The following is a 26,355-nucleotide window of genomic DNA, read 5'->3' on the forward strand; positions in this document are numbered from 1 at the left end:
ATCCTGTTCCTTGTAAAACCCCCTCAAAAAACAAGGGGGCACTCCCTCCGTCTGGAGAAAAAAAGGTTCAAGCTGCAGAGGCGACAAGGCTTCTTTACAGTGAGAACTGTGAATTTATGGAATAGCCTACCGCAGGAGCTGGTCACAGCAGGGACAGTAGATGGCTTTAAAAAAGGGTTAGATAATTTCCTAGAACAAAAAAATATTAGCTCCTATGTGTAGAAATTTTTCCTTCCCTTTTCCCTTCCCTTGGTTGAACTTGATGGACATGTGTCTTTTTTCAGCCGTACTAACTATGTAACTATGTAACTATGTAACTATGTAACTTTATACCACCTCTTGGATCACTTTAGACCACTTTTTTGTGCCAAAAAGTTGGTGCATCTTAAGCCAAAAAGTGATTTGCAAAAAGTGTCTAAAACACTTTATAAATGTGGCGCACGGCATGTGCAATTTAAGTCTAGATTCTGGCGCATTTTGATTATCAAAACTGCCCCAATATATTTTATATTAAATATGGTTCTTACTTTATCTCAGCCAATTTTTACTATTGTTATGTTGCTTTATATTACTTGCTCTACTTGCAGCTGGTATGCTGCAATTGTGTTGTCTTAATTACAAAACACTGCTACAAAAAGAGGTACCTTTGCTTCTTTTTATGCGTTTCCATGTACAGGCAATATTTTTAATACATCATTAGCAAATGGTAAGTACAAGCGCAATATGAAACTAGATACCTTAATTTTGCTATAAAAACTGCTTCTTTGCAATGAAAAATAGCCACGGAAAGGTACTGATATTTGTTTATTTGCTGGAAGAGTCCCCAATGGGCAGTAAGGGGAGCATAATTTAGAGTATATCAGCAGAAAAGTACACATTTGTTGATAACTGTAAAACCACCTGCTAAATATAATAGTACTTAGCGCTGCTAAATATTTCAAAGTAAGTATCAATAAGCTCCACTGCAATAAGTACTATAAGTCATTATAAAATATAATCCAATGCATTTCATAACTCTTCCCAGCATAGAAGCCAATTGGCCTGCTGTATTCATTGTGTGATCCCCAGAGTGGTCTGCGGTGCATTGAATGTGTACATCATTTACTAGGCCTATAGTCCACAGTGAGCTTCTTATTCCTACTTTACTGAATGTATTGCTATATCATTTTCCCTTTTATTGCTATGCGCCAACACAAGAAGATTGGTTATTTTCTTAGAGAAAACAAACATTGCAAAAAAAACATCTCTGCAAATTTTTTTAAAATTCCAGTTACTAATTGTATTAATTAGAATTAGTTACTAACTGTATTAATGTAATCATGTATAACCAAATTTCAAAGATTATATTTTAAAGCAGATCTCATTAAAAATTTAGTTTTTTTCCATCATGATTGATAAAATTAGTGTTGGTTAGATAGCAGGCTTAAGGTGCAATATTGCCAAATTATTGGGGCATTTGGCCTGATACCATATGGAATTAAAATTATAGACAATAATGAAACCTGGAAGAGCAATTATTGCATGGATCGAAGACCTTGTCAGAGCTGTATATGTGGTTATCTTCTAATCACACAAAAAGGTTCAAGAAAATCGAAGGGAATTTTTTTACATTGTAGTTACAAATTTTCGTTCAATTTTTAAATTATAAATTGATGTAACTTAGAAAAAAAAACAATAGTAGGAAAAGGTATATAGCAAAGAGCAAACTAAAAAGCATCACTCAATGCCAATCAGCAGTTACAAAGACCATATCAAAGGGGTATTCCAAAATGAAACATTTATGGAATATCCGAGGCATTTGCCATAAATATAATAGATGCAGGTCCCAGGTCCCACCCAACCCCCTTCCAGTCTGGTGAGCTGGGAGCCGCATCTACCAGGATATGCCATAATTGTTTCAGATAGGAATACCCCTTTAAAGTAAATTAAAAAATAAATAAAAATGTGATTCAAGTACAATATTGCCACTATATAAATCACTTGTGAGGTCACATCTTAATATGAGGTACAGTTTTGGTCACTGCAGTGTATAAAAGATAAAGGAGAGCTAGGGTTGGTTTGGCATGCAACAAGATTGCGAAAAGCGATAGAGGATCTCAATTACAACTAATAAATTCTATGAAACATCTGAGGGGTCAAAATGCTTACTACACCCCTAGATGAATTTCTCAAGGGGTGTAATTTCCTAAATGGAGTCACTTTTTGGGCATTTTCATTGTTTTGTCCCCTCGGGCTTTGCAAATGCGATATGGCCTCCGCAAATCATTCCTGCTAAATGTGATCTCCAAAAGCCAAATGGCGCTCTTTCCCTGCCGTGTGTCCAAACAGCCGTTTATTACCACATGTGGGGTATTGTTTTACTCGGGAGAAATTGCTTTACAAATTTTGCTTTTTCTCCTTCAGTCCTTGTGGAAATGAGAAAAAATTAGCTACACCTACATTTTCTTTGAAAAAATGTACATTTTTATTTTCAGGGCCTGCTTCCAATGATTTCTGCAAAAAACCTGTGGGGTCAAAACGCTCACTATACCCCTAGATAATTTCCTCAATGGGTGTAGTTTCCAAAATGGGGTCAGTTGTGGGGGGTTTCCGCTGTTTTGTCCCCTCAAGGGCTTTGCAAATTTGACATGGCCTCTGCAAACCATTCCTGCTGAATTTGAGCTCCAAAAGCCAAATAGCGCTCTTTCCCTTCTAAGCCCTGCCGTGTGTCCAAACAGCCGTTTATGACCACATGTGGGGTATTGTTTTACTCGGACGAAATTGCTTAACAAATTTTGCGGTGCTTTTTCTCCTTTAGTCCTTGTGGAAATTAGAAAAACAAAATCGCTAAACATACATTTTCTTTGAAAAAATTTAGATTTTCATTTTCACGGCCTAATTAAAATAATTTCTGTAAAAAACCTGTGTAGTCAAAATGCTCAGTATACCCCTAGATAATTTCCTTGAGGTGTGTAGTTTCCCAAATGGGGTCCCTTTTGGGGGATTTCCACTGTTTTGGCACCGCAAGAGCCCTTCAAACCTGACATGGTGCCTAAAATATATTCTAATAAAAATAAGGCCCCAAAATCCTCTAGGTACTCCTTTGCTTCTGAGGCCGGTGCTTCAATCCAGTAGCACGCTACGGCCACATATGGGATATTTCCTAAAACTGCAGAACCTGGGCAATAAATATTGAGTTGCATTTCTCTGGTAAAACTTTCTGTGTTATAAAAAAAAAATTTGATTAAAATTTTATTTCTGCAAAATATGAAATTTGTAAATTTCACCTCTACTTTGATGTAATTCCTGTGAAACGTCTAAAGGAATAAGAAATTTTCTAAATCATGTTTTGAATACTTTGAGGGGTGACATTTTTAAAATGGGGTGACTTTTTTGGGGTTTCTAATATATAAGGCCCTCAAAGTCACTTCACAACTGAACTGGCCCCTGTAAAACTAGCCTTTTGACATTTTCGTGAAGATGTGAGAAATTGTTGCTGAAGTTCAAAGCCTTGTAACATCCTAGACAAATAAAAGGATGTTCAAAAAACTATGCCAATCTAAAGTAGACATATGGGGGATGTCAGTTAGCAAAAATTTTGTGTGTTATAACTGCCTGTCTTACAAGCAGATACATTTAAATTGAGAAAAATGCAAATTTTTGAAATTTTTCACAAAATTTTGGTGTTTTCACAAATAAATGCTGAACATATCGAGCAAATTTTGCCAGTAACATAAAGTCCAATGTGTCACGAGAAAACAATCTTAGAATCGCTTGGATAGGTAAAAGCATTCCGAAGTTATTACCACATAAAGTGAAACATGGCAGATTTGAAAAATGAGGCTCTGTCAGGAAGGTCAAAAGTGGCCAAAGAGGGAAGGGGTTAAGCAAGTGAAATGCATGCTCGATCGGGTTGAGATCTGTTGATTGACTTGGCCATTGCAGAATATTCCACTTCTTTGCCTTAAAAAACTCCTGGGTTGCTTTCGCAGTATGTTTTGGGTCGTTGTCCATCTGTACTGTGAATAGACGTCCAATCAACCTTGCTGCATTTTGTTGAATCTGAGCAGAAAGTATATCCCTGAACACTTCAGAATTCATCCGGCTGCTTCTCTCTCCAGTCACATTATTAATAAACACTAGTGACCCAGTGCCTTTGGCAGCCATGCATGCCCATACCATCACACTACCTCCACCATGTTTTACAGAGGATGTGGTGTGCTTTTGAGTCCTGCCAAGCCTTCTCCATACTTTCTTCCTCCAATTATTCTGGTACAGGTTGATCTTAGTTTCATCTGTCCAAAGAATGTTGTTCCGGAACTAGGCTGGCTTCTTTAGATGTAGTTTGGCAAAGTCTAATGTGGCCTTTCTATTTTTGAGGCTGATTAATGGTTTGCACCTTGTGGTGAACTCTCTGTATTTGCACTCACAAAGTCTTCTCTTTATAGTAGACTTATATACTGATACATCTACTTCCAGTAGAGTGTTCTTCACTTAGGTAGATGTTGTGAAGGGTTTTTTCTTCACCATGGAAAGGATTCTGCGATCATCCACCACTGTTGTCTTCCGTGGACGTCCAGGACTTTTGGAGTTCACGAGATCACCAGTGAACTCTTTTTTTTTTCAAGAATGTACCAAACTTGATTTGGCCACTCCCAACATTTGTGCTCTCTCTCTGATGCATTTCTTCATTTTTTTTTCAGCCTAACGATGGTCTGTTTCACTTGCATTCAGAGCTCCTTTGACCTCATGTTGTGGGTTCACAGCAATAGCTTCCAAATGCAAATGCCACACCTGGAATTAACTCTAGACCTTTTACCTTATTAATTGATGATGGATTAACGAGGGAATTGCCCATGCAGCCCATTAAATAGCTTTTGAGATAATTCTCCAACTACTTTTGGTCCCTTGAAAAAGAGGAAGCTACATATTAAAGAGCTGTAATTCCTGACCCCTTCCTCAAATTAGGATGTGCATACCCACAAAATAAAGCTGAGAGTCTGCACTTTAAGCCCATATTGATTATATAACTGTATATTCAATAGGTTTTGATAAACAGCTAAAATGCCCAAACTTAGGTCCAGAATTATTTGGACAGTGACACAACAGTATACAATCTATGACGTTAGTCAATAAATGGCAAGCTTTACTCCAAATTTCTCTGCGTTTTAACCAAATAGAGCAAGACATCACTAAGTAACTGCTTTTGTCAACCTCTCTTCTGTTTCCAGAACATCAGTGTTCTTCTAGAACATATTCAGTAATTACTCTTTAATTCTCTTGCATTAATTGGGATTACTTGGAAATAACCAAAGGGATGGACATTGAATAGATGGCCTACACGCTACCTCCCCTATACATTGCAGTTTTATGCTGCCTGAATATCTTTCTTTAGTTTGGGCTTGTTAATTGGAGATTTTGCAGAGTTTTCTCAATTTAACCGATGTATCAGGTTTCCATATTGCAATTGTGTCTTTAGCATTTGATGAAATATATATATATGGGCAATAGTATTGGACCACACCACTTAATCATTGAAATCAGGAGTTTCATTCAGTCCGATTGCCACAGGTGAATGAAGAAATATATATAAAAACATGCAGTCTACCTTTATAAACATTTCTGAAAGAATGCGTTATTCTAAAAAAACTCACTGAATTACAGCGTAGTACTGTAAAATTATGCCACCGCTGTAACAAGTGAGTTCATTCAGTCGTTGAAATTTCTTCCCTCCTGGATATTTCACAATCAATTGTGAGTGGGGTTATTGCAAAGCGGGAGCTTTTAGTAACCACAGTAAAATCAGCCACGAAGAGGCAGACCACGCAAAGTTAAAGAGCGGGGTCACCAAGTGCTGAGGCGTATAGTGCATAAAAGTAACCAGCGCTCTGCTGACTTAATAACTGCAGAGTTCCAAACCTTTCTCTGGCATTATCAGCACAAAAACGGTTTGATGGGAGCTTCACGGCATAGGTTTTCATGGATGAGCAGCTGCATGTAAGCCTTTCATCACCAAGCACAATGCCAAGCGTCAGATGGAGTGGTGTAAAGCAGGACGCCACTGGACTCTGGAAATGTGTTCTGTGGAGTGACGCATCATGTTTCTCTATCTGGCAGCCTGATGGACGAGTCTGTGTTTGGCAAATGCCAGGAGAACGTTACCTGCCTGACTGCATTGTGCCAAATGTAATGTTTGGTGGAGGAGGGATGGGGTTGTTTTTCAGGAGTTGGCCTAGGCCACTTAGGTCCAGTGAATGAAAATCTTAATTCTACAGCATACTAAGACATTTTGGACAACTATATGATTACAACTTTGTGGGAACTGTTTGGGGAAGGCTATTTTCTGTTCCAGCATGACTGTGCCCCAGTGCACAAAGCAAGGTTCATAAAGGCATGGCTGTGTGAGTTTGGTGTGGAAGAACTTGACTGGCCCATATAGAGCCCTGACCTCAACCCTATTGATCAGCTGTGGGATGAACCAGAACGTAGATTGAGAGCCAGGCCCTCTCATCCAACATCAGCGCCTGACCTCACAAATGCATTTCTAGATGAATGGGCAAAAATTCCTAGACACACTCCAAAATCTTATAGAAAGCCTTCCCAGAAGAGTGGAAGCTGTTTTAGCTGCAAAAGGGGACCAACTCCGTAATAATGCCTATGGATTTAGAATGGAATGTCATAAAAACTTCCGTAGGTGTAATGTGTAGACGTCCCAATACTTTTGTCCATATAGTATATATTATAGATATGTATATAATATATACTATATAATGTATAATATAATAAATCGCGCACATACATACACATATATATATATATATATATAAATAAAGATAAATAAATCAATAAATCGAGAGTGCTTGCTCGTCAGTTTCCGGAACTGCTAAACAACATAATGTAGAGAGCCATGCAAAGCTATCTGGGACCCGCATCCATCAGACATTGAAGCAAATCCTGCGGATATTCCATAAATGTCTGAGATGGTAATAACCCTTTAAAGGATGCATCTGGTATGGAATTCAATGGGACTTTGAATTTACACAGAGGTTTTTTTCTATCAAATTCCAAAAGAATCAGCAAGAAAAAAATAAAAATAATGGCATGCTCGGTCAAATACAGCATTTTAGAGAGTATATCACTTAAGAAATATTCGGTGACACATGGACCCATAGGGACTCCTTGTGCAGATAAACAGGATTTGTGCACGAGACCTTGCCATGTGCTTGAGCTATTGGAAGGTTTTCATAAACAGAACAGGACCTGACACATAACTTTTTTTTTTCTTGGCCATCCATGGTGTGATCCTCCATTCAACAGGCATCTCATTAAGCAGGTGTGAAAAATTTTCCTGTGTGGCAAAACAAGACTTGCACATAAGGTCAAAAAAGTATTTTGTTGTTTTGGTACTCTATTAGCTATGCTTCAGTTTATTAAGCCTATGTAGTAACTTAACAACACATATATAGTTTAAAGACGATCTATCAGTAGTTTATTAATTCCCTATATCCTAACTAATTTAATAGGCGCTATGATGCTGATAACTATAGTGTGATTTGTTTTCAAAAACGTTTATTATTTGCAAAGTTATGAGCATTTGTCTAAAAATACTTGCCAAATAGAAGGTGACTCTTTCTTTTCACTCTGGGCAGTGTACAGTTTTCTGTATGACCCTGTCCAATCAGCATCATACCGTTCTCCTCTTCTCAGCCCAGCAACACAGCCTGATCATATAGTATACAGCTTCCATTGCCCGACTGTGTTTTCAACTTGTGATACCTCCGATTGTTTCACAGCTAGAACTGCGATCCATATTAGAATCTCATCTTTCATATGCCACCATAACCAATGTTCTAGGTGGTCCGCAGCCAGAGATATGGATATTTAAAGTGATCCCCCTTCCCTCCAGCCACAGTCTCTCACAGTGTGAAGCAGCTTCATGCTGATAGGACAGCGTCAGAGGCTGTGAGGTAGCTCCACCTCAGTATATCGCTGGTGTTGACGCCCACTTGGCTAGCATAGCCTAATTTGCTTATTTAGAAAAAAGCTCTTAACTTTTTAAAAAATAAACTTTTTGTGACACAATTTTCACTAGCATTATCAGTGTGACATTGCCTATTAGATTAGCTAGGAGATTGGGCATTACTAAACTAGTGACAGATCCTCTTTAACCAGCATTAACTTCCATAGTAGAAAACATACCTACCAAAAGGTCACGTTTTTTTCTTTTTTCCTAGAAATTTGCACTGAAAGTAGCATATTTTTGGGCATTCACAGGTGGAATGGGGGGGGGGGGAGCTAACAAATGCCAAGACAGTTGGGATTTAAATTTTGGTACGTATCTATAAACAATTTTTTCCTGTTAGTTCAATCTGTAGATCAGGGGTCTCAAACACGCGGCCCCTGAGGCTGTCATCCGCGGCCCGCGGGGCATCTCGGGAAAGGAGAGAGCAGGACGAAGGAGGAGTGCGCCGGCAAATGATGAAGCCCCTGACATCACTGTCTATATATGGACAGTGATGTCAGGAGCTTCCCCAGAGCCAGAGTCCCAGAGCAGAGCTTACACTAGCGCTCTGTTCCGGGACTTCGGCTGGGGAAGCCCCTGACATCACTGTCCACTGCCAGATTATTACCATAAAAGGTGCAAAATGTTTGCAGACCGTTATTTACAGTTGGAGGAGGTGTTTAGGAGAGGGGGCAACACCAATAAACTTTAGACAGCAGCGGCCAGCTGGTGACAGGTTCCCTTTAAAGGAATTGTGTCACCCCCAAAAAAAAATTTATATCAGTTTGAGGTTAGTGTTTTATAAAAAAACTTTTGTATTTATTTGTGTGTTTGTGTGTTACTTTTTTTTATTTTTTTACTTTTTCTTCCCTATGGGGGCTGCCATTTTTTTTTCCATTTCTGTATGTGTCGATTAACGACACATACAGACATGGAATACGGCAGCTACAGTCCCATAGTGAATGCGAACGGGGCCCGTTCCATCCACTATGGTGTACGCCGTCTGTGTGGGAACGGCGCATGCGCCGCTCCCACACAGTCCAAGTTGAACTGAGCGCCGTCCGGCGCCATTTTCCTGTAGACCGGAAGTCGCGGCCGGACAGTAAGATTACTACTTCCGGTCGCGGCTTCCGGACTTGTGCACTTGGAGCAGCGGCAGCAGACGGAGCGGACGGACCGGAGGGAGCGGCGGCGGCAGGAGCAAGTAAGTGATTTCTATGTATGTTCGTGTTTCAGTGTGTTTACTACTGTATGTAAACCTTCTACACTGTGTGTGTTAGCTCAAAAAATGGCGACACACAGTGTAGGAGGTTTGACCGTTCAATCCCCTCGTTTCTCCCGGCACTAGCCAGGATAAAGGAGGGGGGATTCTGAGAGCTCACTAGAGCGAGGGATTTTTTCCCAATTTTGCAGCATAAAGCAATGTGGTTGCTTTACCACATGCAATGCTGCAATTTTGGGAATTGCTCCATCTAGTGACCAGTGCTGGGAAATATTATAAATTAGAATCTAATTTATAATATTTCCTGACTCGTGAAAAAAAAAAATAAAAAAATTAGAACAATGTTTAATCACCTACACACTAATTGTTTAACTAAAAAAAAAAATGCATTTTTTGCTAGTAACACATTCCCTTTAAGTCATTTTTGCTTCAGTTTTGGGTTATAGGTCTGAGAGAGGAGTACTAGACTACAGCAGACTGAAATAAATCCATATGAAAGCTTTGATTATATTGGAGAAGAAAAACTCTGAAGTTATCCATGCATTTAGCCTACACATAATAGAAACATATTTTTATGACTTAAGGTTTTGGTAACATATACAATGTATGCCATTTTTTGTGCATTCAAAAACAAAAGCTGAATGCTAGAGGAACCAATGTAATGTTTGTTTCTATTCCAACAGAAGAGTCGCATTTGTTGATACGTTTCCACACCTGTCACATGTTACAATGGTGTAATACAATTATGATATACTATAATTGAAATAACTTTTCTGCGTCTTTTTTGCACACACACACAAACACACACACACACACACACACACACACACACACACACACACATTATATATATGTATGTATGTATATATATATATATATATATATATATCTGCCTATGTGCGGAATTTACATTAAAGGGTTACTCCTAGCTTATAAAGTGATGTATATGCCATCACTTTCTGATAGGTGGTGGCCCGACCTCTGGATGAAGCAGCCATAGTGCAGGTTTAGCGCTGCAGTACCTTCACTGTTTTTCTCTGCAAAGCAAAAGGGGATGCAGTGCTGCTGGCTCACTCAATCCCAGGATCGATGACGGTCCCAGAAGGCGGACCCCCACCGATCAGAAAGTTATGATTTATCCTAGCAGTATGCAATCATTTTAAGAAATGAGAAAATCCCTTTAACTAATTGTGCAATTGGCAATAGTGATTTTTATAGCGGCACAGTCAATCAAGATCAAGGATAAATTATAGTTTTATTGTTCATTTTTTCCCTGCATTCACACTGGTCAATTATTTTTACAATCGCTAAGAAATAAGCGAATCGTGATAATTGGCAGGTCTTTAGCAACCGAATGACAGATGACCTTTTGAATATACTTATCATATTTGCTTTCTACCATTGCCACAGTGTTGTACGAAGGTAAAAATTGTAAATGTATAAACACATCAATTATCTTTAAAAGCTTTTTATTTTACTTAGATTTTAGGCAGCCAAACTACTCAGTAGCCATAGTTAAAAGTACTCTGCTATAGAAACTTGTACGTCACACTGACCATATGCTACTTCATATGTAAGGATCAGAGAAGGTACATGTATGATTTTATAGCCTCAATATAATCTGAAACCTTACAGCAGATGTTTTTAGAAAGAAACATTTAATCTAAAAAAAAAAGTGGTAAATATAAAAGTTGACATTGTGACGGGAATTATGTTACTAAGTAGTGGAAGATCTAAGGTTACACTTGCTGTAAGACTGCGCCAGCCACCTGCAGACGTGCTAATGACGGAACAATGGTGGCATTGTCTTCAAACGGAGGTTGGTTCTTACACAAACAATAAATGGGTTTATCCCAGATACTGTCCAATTTAAGGCAACATGCCATGTAAAAGTCAATCCACACCGGAGCAATGTCCTATGTCAATAATCCAACATATCATGTTTAGAATAAAGTTTTAACAGTGATAGAACATAAAAGAGACATTGTGGACTCCTGAGTTTTACATTTTCGCCATGCTTAGGCTTTGTTCACGGCTGCGTCACGGTTCCGTTCTGACGTTCCGTCAGAGCTTCCTGTCAGAACGGAACCCTGTCAAACAAAAGGAAACCATAGGTTTCCGTTTGCACCACCATTGATTTCAATGTGACCGATCTGGTGCAAATGTTTTTTCGTTTGTCTCAGATGTGCAAAAGTTCCGTCGTTTTGAAGGAATGAATAGTCGACCACGCTATTCATTCCGTCAAAACGACGTACTCCATTATGAAAATCTGCATATAATAAACATATCAGAACTGTAACATTCATAACATTAAAAAACATTTATACACACTTGCTGGCAAGGAATCTATGGCATGACATTTTACTGATGAGATACTACTTACTGGGGAGCTAGACGTGAAATTAATGTAAATGGATGCCATCATTTTTGGACAACTATCTAGTGCACATGGAAGATTTCTTTACCTGAGGCAAGTGGATTCCATAGGTATTTGGTGCTGTTGAGAACACATTTCATTAATTATAAGGCTATGGCTATACAGTTGCCAGTTTTGGTCTACCATGTAAGCCTATCAGGTAGGCAACATTGTAGACTTATTTGACTGTGTAACTTGATTTTCTGATGGGGATGTCATATTGACAAATATGCAGGTGGAACCTGAAATACCAAGCTACCGATTTTTCCAGAGGTTGCTAACAGAATTGCCTACTCTAGATTTGGAAAACAAATTAGAATAGAATAGTAAAAAGAAAAAGTAACTCATTTTGACTCCTCTGACCTCTCACATTGAAGCATTTGTAGGCTCAAAAGGACGTATGATCCCTAGATCTGACAACACATGAAAGATACTCCTTTCCTGCCTTCCTACACCTTGCCTGATTCTGATGAATGGAATTAAGCTTTGTGCTCTATAAAAGAGGACCTGTCACCTTTCCTGACACGTCTATTTTAGTAAATACTTGTATTCCACATGAAATAGCTATTCTGGAACATACTTTCTTAGAACCCTATGTTGTGTCATTCCTCTATTATTCCTCCTTAGATATTTTTGAATAAATTGACAACTGGGTGTTAGCATTTCCCTGGTCAAAGAGGCGTGTCTCTACACAGTCTCACTCTCTCAGCACTGATTGGACATTGTCAGTCTGTGTAGGGACACACCCCCAACTAATAAAACTCCCAGTTGTCAATTTCCTCATACATTTCTAGAAATAATGTAGGAACAACACAACATAGAGTTCTAAGAAAAGATGATCCAGAATTGGCATTTCATGGGGAATACAATTATTTGTTAAAACAAACATTTCAGGAGAGTTGACAGGTCCTTTTGAAAGATTACTGGATTTGGTTCAACAATTTAAATTCCGCATTCAATGCAGTATATATATCATTCTATAGCTAACAGTTGTTCAAGCAAACTGGAGGTTGCAAAAGCATTCCTGGAGTTGCAAAAGAAAAGAACACATACGAATATATTTTGTAAAGTTATAATATAAATTAATCTTTCCTTGCTCTGTACTTGAAGATTTTAATTTGATTTACTGATGTACCACCCTTAAACTACACACGGCACTGTATATAGCAAGCAATCTAATGTTCTAATCCAGCGTTCTGATCTAATGTTTGGATCTTTCTATCCTCTAAGTCAGTGATTAATTATATATTGTCCAGCTGGTCAGGATTACTAACTATATACATAGTAGACAAATTACACGGCACACACAAAAGCTGGGATTGCAAGGGAAAAAAAGCCAAACCCTCTTGTGTGTGATAAACAGTGAAGACTGAAATCTGGAGAGTACTTCTTCTTCATTATGAAGGCCTGCTACATTCACACCCGGCATGACATAGTCATTACACTGTAGGCAAGACGTGAACAATGGGATGTGCTTGTTAAACATGGATAATCATACGACTTAAAACGTGTCACACAGTTACAGATCAGGACCATTTTGTCTCTCCCCCACAAGAACAACATTCTGTACCAACGCTAATGAAAACTTAACTGGTATTTTATTCTTTTGCTGCGTCAACATGACATGTACTAGGCTCGCTGCCATGGACGATTTTGTTTCATAGACATCACTTATCTACAAGTTTCTAAACTTGCCCATGCAAGCATGACAGTCGGTTACAAGTATTGCTTTATTTCAGTGGAAGGGCTCTGTGGCTGCGTTATTTTCTATCTATACAGCGCATTTCAGGGTATAAATGTACAGTATTAAACCTGTAAATGGTGGTAAACGTGTCGATGCACACCGATTGTTGAAATGTTATATGTAATAATTGGGGAGCAATTGGGGAATAATTGGGGAATAATTTTATGTTTAATTATGAGGAACATGTATGAATCCAGGGGAAGATATTCCAGAAACTTCGTATCTAAATACACAACGTAGAAACAACTTATTCAATTATTATTATTTAGATTAATGGAAGAAAATATTTTTTGGAACCTTATCCTGGTGATTTTGGACTGCAAGGTTCCTGGTTAGTTTATTATTCTGACAAACCCAAAGGTTCTTAGTGTTGTCTTGTCGTTATCCCAAGGTAAAAGCGCTGCTTACTGTTCATTACATGATAGCAATTGATGTCGATGTGCCTCCATTGTGGACCCACACACACAGAATGTCCGCCAGACCCCTTCTATTAACTCCATATGGCCTAATAAGGCATGTATAAAGGGTTTGTCTAAAGTGGCCTCTAACTTGGCCAAGAGATAATTGTGCCCAGATGACTAATTGTGAGTGTTCTTGCAGATGGTCTTTGCATCTACGGTAACACAATCTTTTTCAACTCATGAAAATCTGTTCTAATGGTCAGGAAATACTTGAAAAAAAATAAAAAATATTATATATATATATATGAGTTTCTGTTGTCTGCTTTATAAGCACGGCCAAACGACTGAACTGATCTGAACCAAATTTGCTGCATAAGTAAATCAGGCGCTATCGAAGTTTTTAGTCCAGGTTTTAGTCCTCTAGGGCATACCGTTCTCTACATATTCACCAAAAATTGCAATACAAAATCAAACATGGCACCACTGGCTTCCACATCAAGGGTCCTCCTCCACATCGCATCAGATGATCCGTATTAGACAATAAAAAGCTCGCAGGTTCTCCATTCTTAGCCTCACTGACATACACACAGATTTACACCAGGTTCCCCTAACAAGCCTGTCCTTTTTGTTTTACACCGGGCTTCCATAACAATCCAGCCATCTTTCTTCACTCGCCGTGAACGGACTGTACCTATACTGGATTTCAGAATTCTTATAAATTGAACCCCTTTCAGACCAGACATGCTTCTAAAACGGAACCCTGCACTTGGACGAAAGACTCCAGAAAAGTGCATGGCTGCTGCACGAGCTACATCAGTAGGAAACTAACTTTTTAACCACACAAACAAACAAACAAACAAATAGACCCATACGAAGCCAGGTAACTCTTCTAGAATATATAAATATATATATATATATATATATATATATATATATACATACACGGTATATGAAGAATTATTATGGTCTTTGCACCTAGGTTTCAGCATTTTGTGCACCTATTTTCTTGGCGCATATATGGTTGGCCAAATTTATTACTGCGTGCGCCAGAAAGAACATTGATTTGCGATATGCTCGTCATGTCGGGTCACATACTTATAATTTGTCGAGTAGTGAAGTGCGCGTGCCACTTTTGGACTGAAGTATACCACTCAATAGGTGTACAAAAAAAGAGAAAGAAGTCTGATATGCACCAGATCCATCAAACAGCATGCGCGTCATTGAAACATTTGGCGCATCTTCAGCCCAACACCACTAGCTTTAGGCTGTCTCTCTGCAGGCCAATATTAATAAATCTGTCTGTTTATTCCTTATGTTCTGTTCATACTTCCCTTAGTTTTTTCAGTCAGGCATCTGCTGCTTTTTGATGGCCAAAACAGTTTAACCTGCTGCGCTATTCTATCCAGTAAAAAAAAAAAGGGGGAATCCTGATGGATCCATTATTAAGTCAATGGAAACTGTTAGGATCCAATACTAAACAGATAACAACGCATCAGTCATGGCTTCTGTACAAACAGAGGCCATGACACCAGTGAGAACGAAGAAAGCGGATGATGATGAAGTAAACATATACTTGGTAATCCTATGTCATAATGTAAGCCATTACAATATATTTTCAGAACGAAGGCCTCTGCACAGTGAAAATGAGATGAGCACTACTACCAGAAACCACGAATGTGAGCTTTAGCGTTAATATTTTATCTGTCATACATCCCGAAGGGTAAAAAAAAACTCGAGTTGAATCATTGCCCCTCATCTTGTTATCTTAATGGGTAACATATCAAGTGTCATTCTTTCTCTGCTACATTCGATGTCCTCATTTACAGATTGCCAGTAGAAAAAACTGAAAGTTGTGGGCATAAATAATTCATAATCTATTGTATTAGTATGTGTTCTGTGAACATTCGCCACTGGCAAAGGAAGCCAGATTATTTTTCACTTTTAATTGTGTGGATATCTTATCCACTTTGTGGAAAATGAGGAGCGATACCTGAAACCATAGGGGCTGTGAGAGGAATAAAGCCGGTTCTTGTGCCTTTTATTTAAAGCCAGAGCAACTATTCCGAAGATGTAACTTTAACGCAGGAAGGACGGGAAGATCTTCTTGCTATTTACCTAAGTAGGGCTTGTCTATTGGTGTGTAGAACACATGAGAGGTTAATACAGGGCTCAAGCTGCCCTGACAAGACTTGAGGTGACACAGAGGACTGCAGAATTCCATCGGGTTACAATAGGAGTCATTGTGTGTACACAGCAGATCAGAACGGCAGGCTTTATACTCAACTCTCAGTCTATTACAAAGCCATAAAAATCCTCTATGAAGGCTGTGCTAACACCAGCGAGATAACATGTTTAATGAGTCAGTATAATGTGTAATATTTCCCGCTGGGTCAGACGGCAATGCACACAATGTATGATATCTTATGGGCATCATCGATATACAGTTTATACAGTACATATATATTTATCATGTCCACTAACAATATAAATAACACTATGAAGTCCAGCTCCTGAGGTAAACGGCTGATTTTGCCTGGGGAAGTTGCAGCTAGCCATTTCCCTGCAATAGCCGCTGAAGCAAAAATGTAGTATTACATAGGGGCAATTCAGATGAATGGCCATCCATATAATACATGGACGGCCTAAGTCCACCAGAGCGAGAGCTGAAACTAGTTAGCGGCTCTCTGCTCAGGCTCCTACAAGGGGGTCCTGAACCCAACTCTATGATGCCCAAATAGATGATGGGACAACACTTTACTTTAGAAAAAAGTCATCCAGGTAATCTCGAGTTCCAAATACAGAGCAATCGTTTCCAGGTGTCCAGAAGCTCCTTGATCTTCCTAAGTGTGAATTTGGAAAATACAGAACCATTGTTTATTCTTTCTGCTAATCCAGAATTAGATCTCATGAACACAGCACAGTCATGTGCATGGAGACTGTATGGAGGCACATGGAGTCCGGATTCTACTGGGAGAGTGATGAAGTGTCCGATAAAACATAGAACAATTTTAAAAACGGTAGCATACAGAGGTACAGTATGGCCATACAGAAGTTTATGCTCGATTTAAGAGTTTGTCTGGAGCCATAATACGGTAGTGTGCACGAGGCCTTAGGATTGACTTAGCTGAATGCCAGAATAGCAGGAAATGAGGACCATTACATGAAAAAAAATCTCTCTCTGTTATTACATGTGAATTAGATTAATTCAAATAATGCACAACTGCTTTCCCTATGTAGTCTTTAATCTTTCTTTCATTTTATATGGCGAGGAGTTTTGACCTGACTGGCAGTATTATACCTTAACCTTTGGGGCCGCTGTACAGTTGTCGGATTTGCTGCGTTAATACTTACCTCCCCTGGACTCCCATAATGACGCGTCACTTCTCCTGGGGCTGGTGTCCGTGATGCCAGCGTCCTGGGATAACATTTTCTCCTATGTGACGGTTACAGCCTGTGATTGGCTGCAGCAATCACATGGGATGAAATGTCATCCCAGGAGGCCAGCAGTACTCAGACCAGATGTGGGAGGAGTCAGGCATTGCTATGGGAACACCAGGAGTAGTTAGTATTGATTTTCTTTTTTTTTCTTAAAGTGGAACATTTTTTGCCGTGAATTCGCAGCTTTTCCACAGCAAAAATCGTGACATGCTATTTGTTGCAGAATTTCAATTCCTAATTGAACTTAATAAAGAAATTCAGCAACAAATATGCAACCATTCCGTAATAATGAACTGTCATGCTGCGCTTTAAAAAACTCTGCACAGCAGGTCAATATCTGCACGGAAATTTTAAGCAGCGTGTGGACGAGATTTTGAAATCTCATCCACTTTGCTGCTACTGGCAAATGCTGAAGGAAAATCTGCATCCATTACGCTACGTGTGCAGGAGACCTTGCAGTGCCCTGTAGAATTACCATGTCCGGCCTTATTCACATGACCGTGTTTGGTCCGTGATATACAGTAGGACAGTATTCCCGTGGGGAGGCAGGGACACCTAGCGTAATACTCCCTGAACGGTGTTTGGGCCAGGAAATGCGGCAAACATCCGGTCTGTATATCACGGACCGAACACAGTTGTGTGATTAAGGCCTAAGTAATGAGGGCAAGCATAAAGGCCCCGTTACACGAGAAAATGATCGGATGAATGGGCGTTCATACGCTCGTTCATCGGCTGTTTGCATCTTGTATGCAGCAAAAATAATGGTCGCTAGTCAGCAGCACATCTGCCCACGTAATCAGGGAATGTTCTGCTGACAAGATGCAAAAGTATGGGGCCGAACGATCAAATTAATGATCGATTGTCCCTATACTTTTATAATCATTGCTCCGTCCGAATGAAGCAAACGGGTGCCGATTAAAAAGTTGTATTATCGATAGGCGCTTGTAAAAACGGGCGATTTCTGCGTGTGTAAAACTACCGTAATACAAAGCATATTAATGGGTCTTTCATGATTCTTATTACAACTGTATTGAAGCTTTACAGTCCTATAGGCTCAAGGGAGCAACACTGGAGCTGAAAAATAAGGTTTTGAATCAATCACCCTGGAAAGGGAAATCTATGTCTTAAATACAAAGAACAGAATGTACAATTAGTAAATCTATGTTACAGGCATTTCCCTTTAAAAAGATAACTAGATCTATCGCTTCATATTCAAAAATAGCTCCAGGGGAATGTCATTAATGTTTCATGTTATGTGGCAAGTGTAAATTCAGATTGATGTATTAAATTGATAAATCCTGGCCAGTATACTTATTGTAAAATTATGCCGGCTCTGTTAGAATTATGTTGTGGTAATGTGAAGCTTTGCGCAAATCTTGCTGCATTTCTTTAACAATTTAGAGTAGTTATATTTGAAAATATATATATATATATGGCACCCGATAGTCTTCACGAACCCATTCACTTAAGCGGGTGAATCGGGTCTGTGAAAAATGATCCGAGTCTCTGATCCGAGGAAAGATAGGACATGTACTATCTTTCCTCGGATCACTGACGGGATTCGGCTGGCGCACACGGTCGTGTGCACGAGGCCTTACTGTTGTCTTAATTCATACATGTATAGAATGATCCAAAATTCTCCATATATGGAGCAACGCGGCCTCACAATTTATCAAACTTGTCTTATAGTAAAAATTGGCCTTGTAGCCCATAACAACCAATCACAGAACAACTTACATTTTTACAGAGCAGAGTATGAAATGAAAGCTGAGCTCTGATTGGTTGCTGATAGGACACACTTTTTTTCTGTTAGACATAAATGAGGACCAGTATTCCCTATATATGCAAACTATTGAATCACTATGAATACTTGAGTCAATCAGATAACCATGACGTTATATTTTCTCATCCCAGTGTTTCTAACCAGGATCCAGGGAAAGGGCCCTTCACTAATCATCATGAGTTTTAGTACCAGGGCAGTTACTAAAGGGGTTGGCCACAATCAATATAAAAAAAACAACAAAATGGCCCAAAATACAAAAAAGAAAACAAAAATGTATGTGACAAATTAAAACATTATTATCGATTTCATTAATTTTCTTCATGTGACCATGCGCTCGTTGTCCTGCATACGGCGATTTGTGTGGGCGAGATTACCATAATTAGAATGTGAAGACTACCAGAATGCCGTATTGTGAGTTACCTCAAAAGCACCTCATCTCCCTGTCTGTGGTCAGTGCCGCAGTCCGTATCCATAACTGATTGTATTAGGGCAGCCGTCAAAAACCTTAATTACTCCTGTCAATTTATTAGCACTATAGCAAGCGTTTGTCCATGTGCCATGGTAATAGACATCAAACATCACAAAGTAAATAAAAATTCCATCCTACAATAAAAATAAACAGCAAAGTCCGATATGTGTATAACTTGTCAAAAGCAGATATCTACCGGTCCGGGAGATGTTAAGGCAGAAGCAGAGGCCAGTAGAAGACTGAACCAGCAAACTTACAGAAGGGTTTGGTGTAAGTTTGCTGGTCCTGCCATTTGCCCCCCCCCCCCCCCATTCCTGCTTCTGAGGAGTTAGAGAATTTAGCCTATTCCTATTCATAACATCTCCTTGACCAATAGATAAATACTAGTTGTCAGAAGCAGGGTGGTACAGCCAGCTATGCATTTCTTTGTACCGGAGCCGCCTCCATGTGTGCTTTGCTGGATATTTTTCTTTCCTGACTTATTGGAGCCGTAACTTATTTTATTTTTTCATAGACGTAGTGCTATGAGGGCTCTTTTTTTATGGGACGAGCTGTAGCTTTTATTGGTACCATATTGGGGTACATGCAACTTTTTGATCACTTGTTATCCTTCTTTTGGGAGGCAAGGTGACAAAAAAACAGCAATTCTGCCATAGTTTTTTAGTTATTTTTTTTATATACAGCGTTCACCATGCGTTATAAACTACATGTTACCTTTATTCTGCAGGTCAGTACGATTCCGGCGATACCTAATTTATAGAACTTTTTTATAACTTTTTGCACAATAAAATTACTTTTGGAAAGAGAATGTATTTTTTCTGTCGATCTTACCTGCAAACGCTGATGCTGCTGCAGAATCAACTGTAGCCTCTGGTGCCGATGTGGCCGTCACGATGCAGGACCTGTGAGTGACGTCACAGATCTGCACTGTCACAAGCTGGGCGTTCTGAAGAGAAGAGGATGTTACTTCTCATCAGAGCGCCCAGCTAGTGAAAGTATTAAAAACGCCCCGATGTACGCACATAATACACACCCACTTGGACTTGTACTTTTAAACACACCCACTTGGACTTTTGCAAGCCTCATTTGCATAATTACAAAAATGGTCATAACTTGGTCAAAAATGCTCGTTTTTTAAAAATAAAAACGTTACTGTAATCTACATTGCAGCGCCTATCTGCTGCAATAGCAGATAGGGGTTGCAAAATCTGGTGACAGAGCCTCTTTAAGTATATGATCCAGTACCATCGCAATAAAATAAATAAAATTTTGGTTGGCTGGTTTCTTTTTGAAACATTGAAATTGCGTATTATATATAATAAAAATAAGTTAAAAAAAACGGAGAGAATTTTAGTTACATCCTGAAAAATAATTCAACGTAAAAAAAAAACCCTCTCCTATATACTTCCAGGAGTGCAAATCAGCAGAGCAAGCACTGTGCAAATACTGTCAGCCCTGATTAGACAGTGTCAGAGAAGGTACATTGACCAGGGGAATGGTAACACCCAGGTGTCCATGTATTCACACATTTCCAGGAGAAATAACAGAGGAACAGCACTATGCAAAGTTCTAAGACAGGGTGCTCAAGAATTTTATTTTATTGGGAATACATTTACTAAAATAGACATGTAAGTAGAGCTGACAGACATGTAAGGAGATCTGATCTCTGGGACCACAATGACAATTTATATTTATTTGTGCAAAATATCTTTTTGTATATCACTTTCCCATTGAGCGTTACTCATATCTTTATGTTTAAATGGTCACTAACTATTCAACAAATTTTGCATAAATCATTAGTATAAGCAAATATAAGAAAAAAATTTAATAGATCTCGTTACAGAAAAATGCCTCTTTCACCACTCATCAGCTCTTACCCCTCCTGTTTACTCATACGGGCATTATTGCTGAATTTGTCTACTCAAGACAAGACAGGTTCTCAACTTACTGAGGGACCAGGTTACAGCTGACCATAGAAGTCTATGGAGATAGGAGGGAGAAAGAGCAGAGTGACAGAGGGAGGCAGATACACACACAAACTGCAGCAGCTTCTAGTAAGTGTTTTATGGAACCCCAGTGCTAGATTCACAGCTATACTGCTCATTACTGCTGTATAATGTCCTTCATGTTGCTGCTGTTTCTATATATGTAACAGATAGAGAGAGGAAGGCAGGATTCTCCTCTTCTCTGTGTTCAGTGTATAGAAGACATGCTCAGAGTAAACGGAGAATTAGAGAAAACGCCTGCAGAGAGGAAAACTGTTAAACAATGCTATATAAAAGTCATAATGGCCAGAAATTCTGTTATTCCTCATGTGCACACTTATGACAGCTTATTCTAAAAAGTTACCTGAAAAGGTTTGGTACACGAAGTCCGGGAAAACAATGCAGGGGATCACAACATACCCTTCGTTTTGCTAATCAGTGGGGCTCTCAGGAGGTCAGAACCACAAACATTGGTGGTCTGTCCAAAAATCCCAGAAAACCCCTGTAACTAATGATGTTTTAAAATATGAAGATGTTTATAACCAAATAAGTAATTAAATATATTACTTTAGCAGAGAAACCATTTTTGGTTAAGAAAAAAAGCCTCACCGGACACAAAAATAACGTCGGCCACAATCAGCATGACAATGTATAATTAAATAATATATTAAAATTCTAGTCGCTTATCTTAATGGTTATGAGATGTGGTAAAAAATAATGAGAGCCATCAGTTTGCTTTTCATTCTCATCAACAGGAAATAAGTTGCAAGCCGAGCCAGCACGCAGATGAAAGAAAAAAATATCTACTAAGCTAATAACGCGCTGGATATAGACATACAATAGGCAGCATCATATGTGAAATTTGTGGATTTCATTTCCACCCTGTCAAGGGAAATTTGTACTATATGAATCAAGTAAAAGCTAAAATATCTTCCATAGAGGCAACCTTATTAGTTCTCCTGTTCCAGCTTTAGCTGAACTATTGACCTTTTTAGTAATCAGCCGCTGAACCTTGATAGGCAATCATCATTTTAACCTTCATAATGCCGGTTTGTCCAGCAACCAACAACCCTTTCACCAGTTTTCCAGTATTAAAGTTCAACATAGTAGGGTTCTAAAGTAAAATTAATGAAGAAAAAAAATCATTTCAAAGCCGCAACTGGATTACATATTTAACGCATACCCAATATCACGTAAATAAAAATAATAAAATATGCATAATTACATAAAAATGGATACAGAACCCTAGTTGACAAAGATAAAGTGAAATTCCAGCATCCGATAACTTGGAAATGCTGATAATCCAACCATTGTTTCTATCACAGAACTACAGTACAGAGAACTAAATGAAAAAATAAAGTAATAATAGCATATCTGATATTAGCATTTTAAAAATTAGGGTTATTTAGTTTTTTTTTAAAAAGTCGCTGAGAGGTGACCTAATAACTTTGTATAAATGTATCGAATGTCAATACAGAAATCTCTATAAAGATCTATTTATACCCAGGACTGTAACTTTAACAAGGGGGAATCCTCTACGTATAGAGGAAAGAAGGTTTCTATTCAAATATAGAAGGGGATTCTTTACTGTAAGAGCAGTGAGACTATGGAACGCTCTACCAGAGGAAGTTGTTATGGGGAATTCACTGAAAGAGTTTAAAAGGGGCCTGGATGCGTTTCTTGGTAATAATATCACAAGTTACGGTCACTAAAATACTGTAGATGAGTTGTTGATTCAGTGATTTATTCTGATTGTCATATTAGCGTAGGAATTAGATTTTTTTTCCTATGATGAGGAAAATTGGTTTTTGCCTCATGGGAGTTTTGCATTCCTCTGGATCATCATTGCAAAATAACAGACTGTACTGGATGAACACGTGTCTTTTTTTTGGCCTTAGAAACTATAATAGTAGAGTACCTCTAGCGCGCACTTGTTTTCAGCCATTTTTTTTTACATTCTTAGAGAAATTCTTTAATATTGATTGAACTATATGTGAATAAATGCTGAGATCGAAACTTGACTGAATGTTATGGAGAATATAGTAAATTAGGTTGTTGGTATATGAAAATATGTGACATTTTGATTTAGATTATGTAACATTAAAGAATAGCAGTGAAATCCCTGCATATTTGTAGTGCGAGATACTGTATTAACTTTAAAAATTCTAGTCCTTATCTAGGGAGACCTGATACCACAATGTTGTCTGTGCTATCTGTCCAGTTTCTAACAACACCTGGACAAATGTGTCTTCACTAACTCCCAATGTCTAGTAGCGTGTCTACTATTTCTATATCCTATCAGTAACAGATGATCTCAAACATAGGACATGCTGCTCTATATGTGATGAGTGGAAGCAATGGCTGCTTGTCGCATACAAAGCGGCCTCTTCTGTCCACAAGAGGATGGTTATATGAAGAAGCCGCAGACAGAGACTTTAAGAAATAATGAAAAGTAACTCAAACTATAAATATGCCATAACTTCACCACTAATCTTTAAAATTATAAAACATTTCAGAAATGTCTAAGTCTCTGCTTATATTTGAATTTTTCTATTTCCATCAGTAGTTTCGGTAATTTTGACAGCAAGAATGGTTCAGTCGGCAGCGTCATTCTTGCAGTCAAAAATACCGGAAACCCGACAGACCTCATTTTACGTCATTTGGGGTCCATCGAGGTTTATCTGTATCTGTCTAAAAACTGATCCAGCATAGTTTGCATGAATTTGTTATGAATGGAAGCCATGACTCTAATGTGAAGAGTGTCTTTCACATATTTTCCACTTTTTTTTTTTTTACAGTTTAACTTTTCTTTAATTTTTGTCTCATAAAAATATATCAATAAGTTATAGAAGGCTACAGAACATGCAGAACTGAGCGCACAGCCAGCTAAGGAATGTCGCCTTTTCAATACCCAGAACAAGAGACAAGGCTCTAACAGACAGCAGCATTTGCCAAAGCACCAGTTTCTCTTCACCCAGAACAATGTCTTCTTTGTGTGGGCAGCATTAGACGGCTCTCGGTCCCCATGCTGCAGACCTTGCTATAAAGGATGCGAAGTGTCAGGAAGAAAGACTGTGGAGCCCTACAACAACTTCTCCACATTAATAGACGCTGTTCATTTTGTGAACATGCTCTTCTAGTACGAGGGAGATTTGTGTTTTAGTTGGCGCTCTCAGTTATGTGTGATGTCTATAAGGATGGACGGTTATAGAACATCATGGCCAAAGAATGCGGATTGGATTTGTATCATTTACTGTGGTATCACATTGCATGAAAATGTATAATTCATATTTGTGTTCTGCATTACGCATTATGTATCTGATTATTTAGAGGAAAGATATTTGATGATTTAAACAACTCGTGGCAAACTTTAAATATAAAAAAAATTCCTATGTAAAATAGAGACATTTAAGGACCATTAACAAAAATTCTACCAGAAATGAACCAACCAAAGAGATTACAAACTACGAAAAGCATTTAGACTGTTTTAAAACCACAAGTTGCGTCATGAGCCATACTAATTCAGTCCCAAGACGCTCTGCAAATATCTATATTCGATATTACTTAATGTATTTTTTAAAAAATTTTTGTCCCAGAACATAAATCTAGGGGAAGGGAGATATCATCGATGGAAATGGATCCTTATCTATAGACATGGATGATTGGGAGACATCTATAGACAGTGGCGCAAACAAAAAGAAGGGGCCCCATGGCAAAGATTAAATTGAGCCCCCAATAAGGTGCCAGTTTTATTCAGCCATAACAGAGAGGCTCAGTATTTGTTCCCCCCTACACCCACCCTTTCCATGACCCTTGGGACTATACCCCATCAGCAAGTTGGAAAACAATGGAATTCCTTTAGAGAGGGGATTAGTGTATATCTTTTCGCCACCTTACAGCAAAGAAAATAGAACCAACAAAGACTGGTAATTCCCTCTCTCTTCTGCATGGGCTACCTCCATAGTACGAATTCCCTTATCTTCAGATGTCTATGTATGCATCTATATTGTTAGTAATAGGGGTTTTAGTGGTTGCAATTATATAAGGGACCCTTACAGTAAATGTTCACCTTTACACATCTTCTGACAGGTCATTGAGTCCCATCATTTTAGCATGTGGTGGGGCTCACTTCAAATGCCGAGAAGGAGTTAAAAATGATACAGGTCATGTCATTGTTGGTTCCATGGTTTCGGTATAGCTTTGTTCTCTAGAGACCAGTGACTTCAAGCCTGTGCTTTATGTGCAGAAGGTTTTTGAATGCCATTTAAACCATCCCAATCTTATGTACCAAGTTAGATCCTCCTTCATTAAACTGAACTTTTGTGTTTCTGTACATTATTGCATTGGCCAACTAAATCCAATTTTTATTATTGAGATTGGGGATGTAGAGGTTGCGGTTGCACCTGGAGCCCCAAAAGATATTGCTGCCTTATAGCAGACCAGTACTATAAATTATGTGCGAGTTGGGAACCCATTATTTTCCAATGGGTTCCCGCAGCTTCAAGTTTCACCTATGATACAGAATACTGGGTGCTGTGATTTGGTGACAACATCATTATCATACCTCCAAAAATGTTCATGTTAGTATTAAAATTATGGGGTGAAGAAAGGCATAAGATATCAAGAAGAGAAACATATTGTTTTTATGTGATGTACAGTCTCTTAGGATAAACTTTCGCCCATGCTCATTCATTCCAGAGGTTGATAGGACTATGGTAACAATAAATCAAGAAACAAGCACTGTGTATAGTAAATCCGGGTGCAGGCCGTTGGATACCGACCCAGTATACAAAAGAGCTTGAGAAAGGCACAAATGATTTGGGCTAAAACGTTGTTGCCTTTTTTTGCCTCTTGATAGTAAGAGCAGATTTGAGACAGAATATATAACTGCTAGTGTTTCTGAAGTATACCATGCA

General features: G+C 38.6%; 1 protein-coding gene across 8 annotated transcripts in view; it reads right to left on the minus strand.

The window, feature by feature from the left end:
• The window catches only part of RARB (retinoic acid receptor beta), a 646,418-nt gene that overhangs the window by 88,500 nt on the left and 531,563 nt on the right, over positions 1–26,355 (minus strand). Inside the window, exon 1 of one of the 8 annotated variants that reach the window (XM_075827196.1) lies at positions 17,116–17,187. The exons of the other annotated variants lie outside the window; for them this stretch is intronic. The gene's annotated coding sequence lies outside the window, so the exon portion shown is untranslated. Of the gene's footprint in view, positions 1–17,115; positions 17,188–26,355 lie in introns of those variants that run through there. 8 annotated transcript variants of the gene reach the window in all.

The sequence above is a fragment of the Rhinoderma darwinii genome, chromosome 5 (assembly GCF_050947455.1).
Source record: "Rhinoderma darwinii isolate aRhiDar2 chromosome 5, aRhiDar2.hap1, whole genome shotgun sequence".
Lineage (NCBI taxonomy): Eukaryota > Metazoa > Chordata > Amphibia > Anura > Rhinodermatidae > Rhinoderma > Rhinoderma darwinii.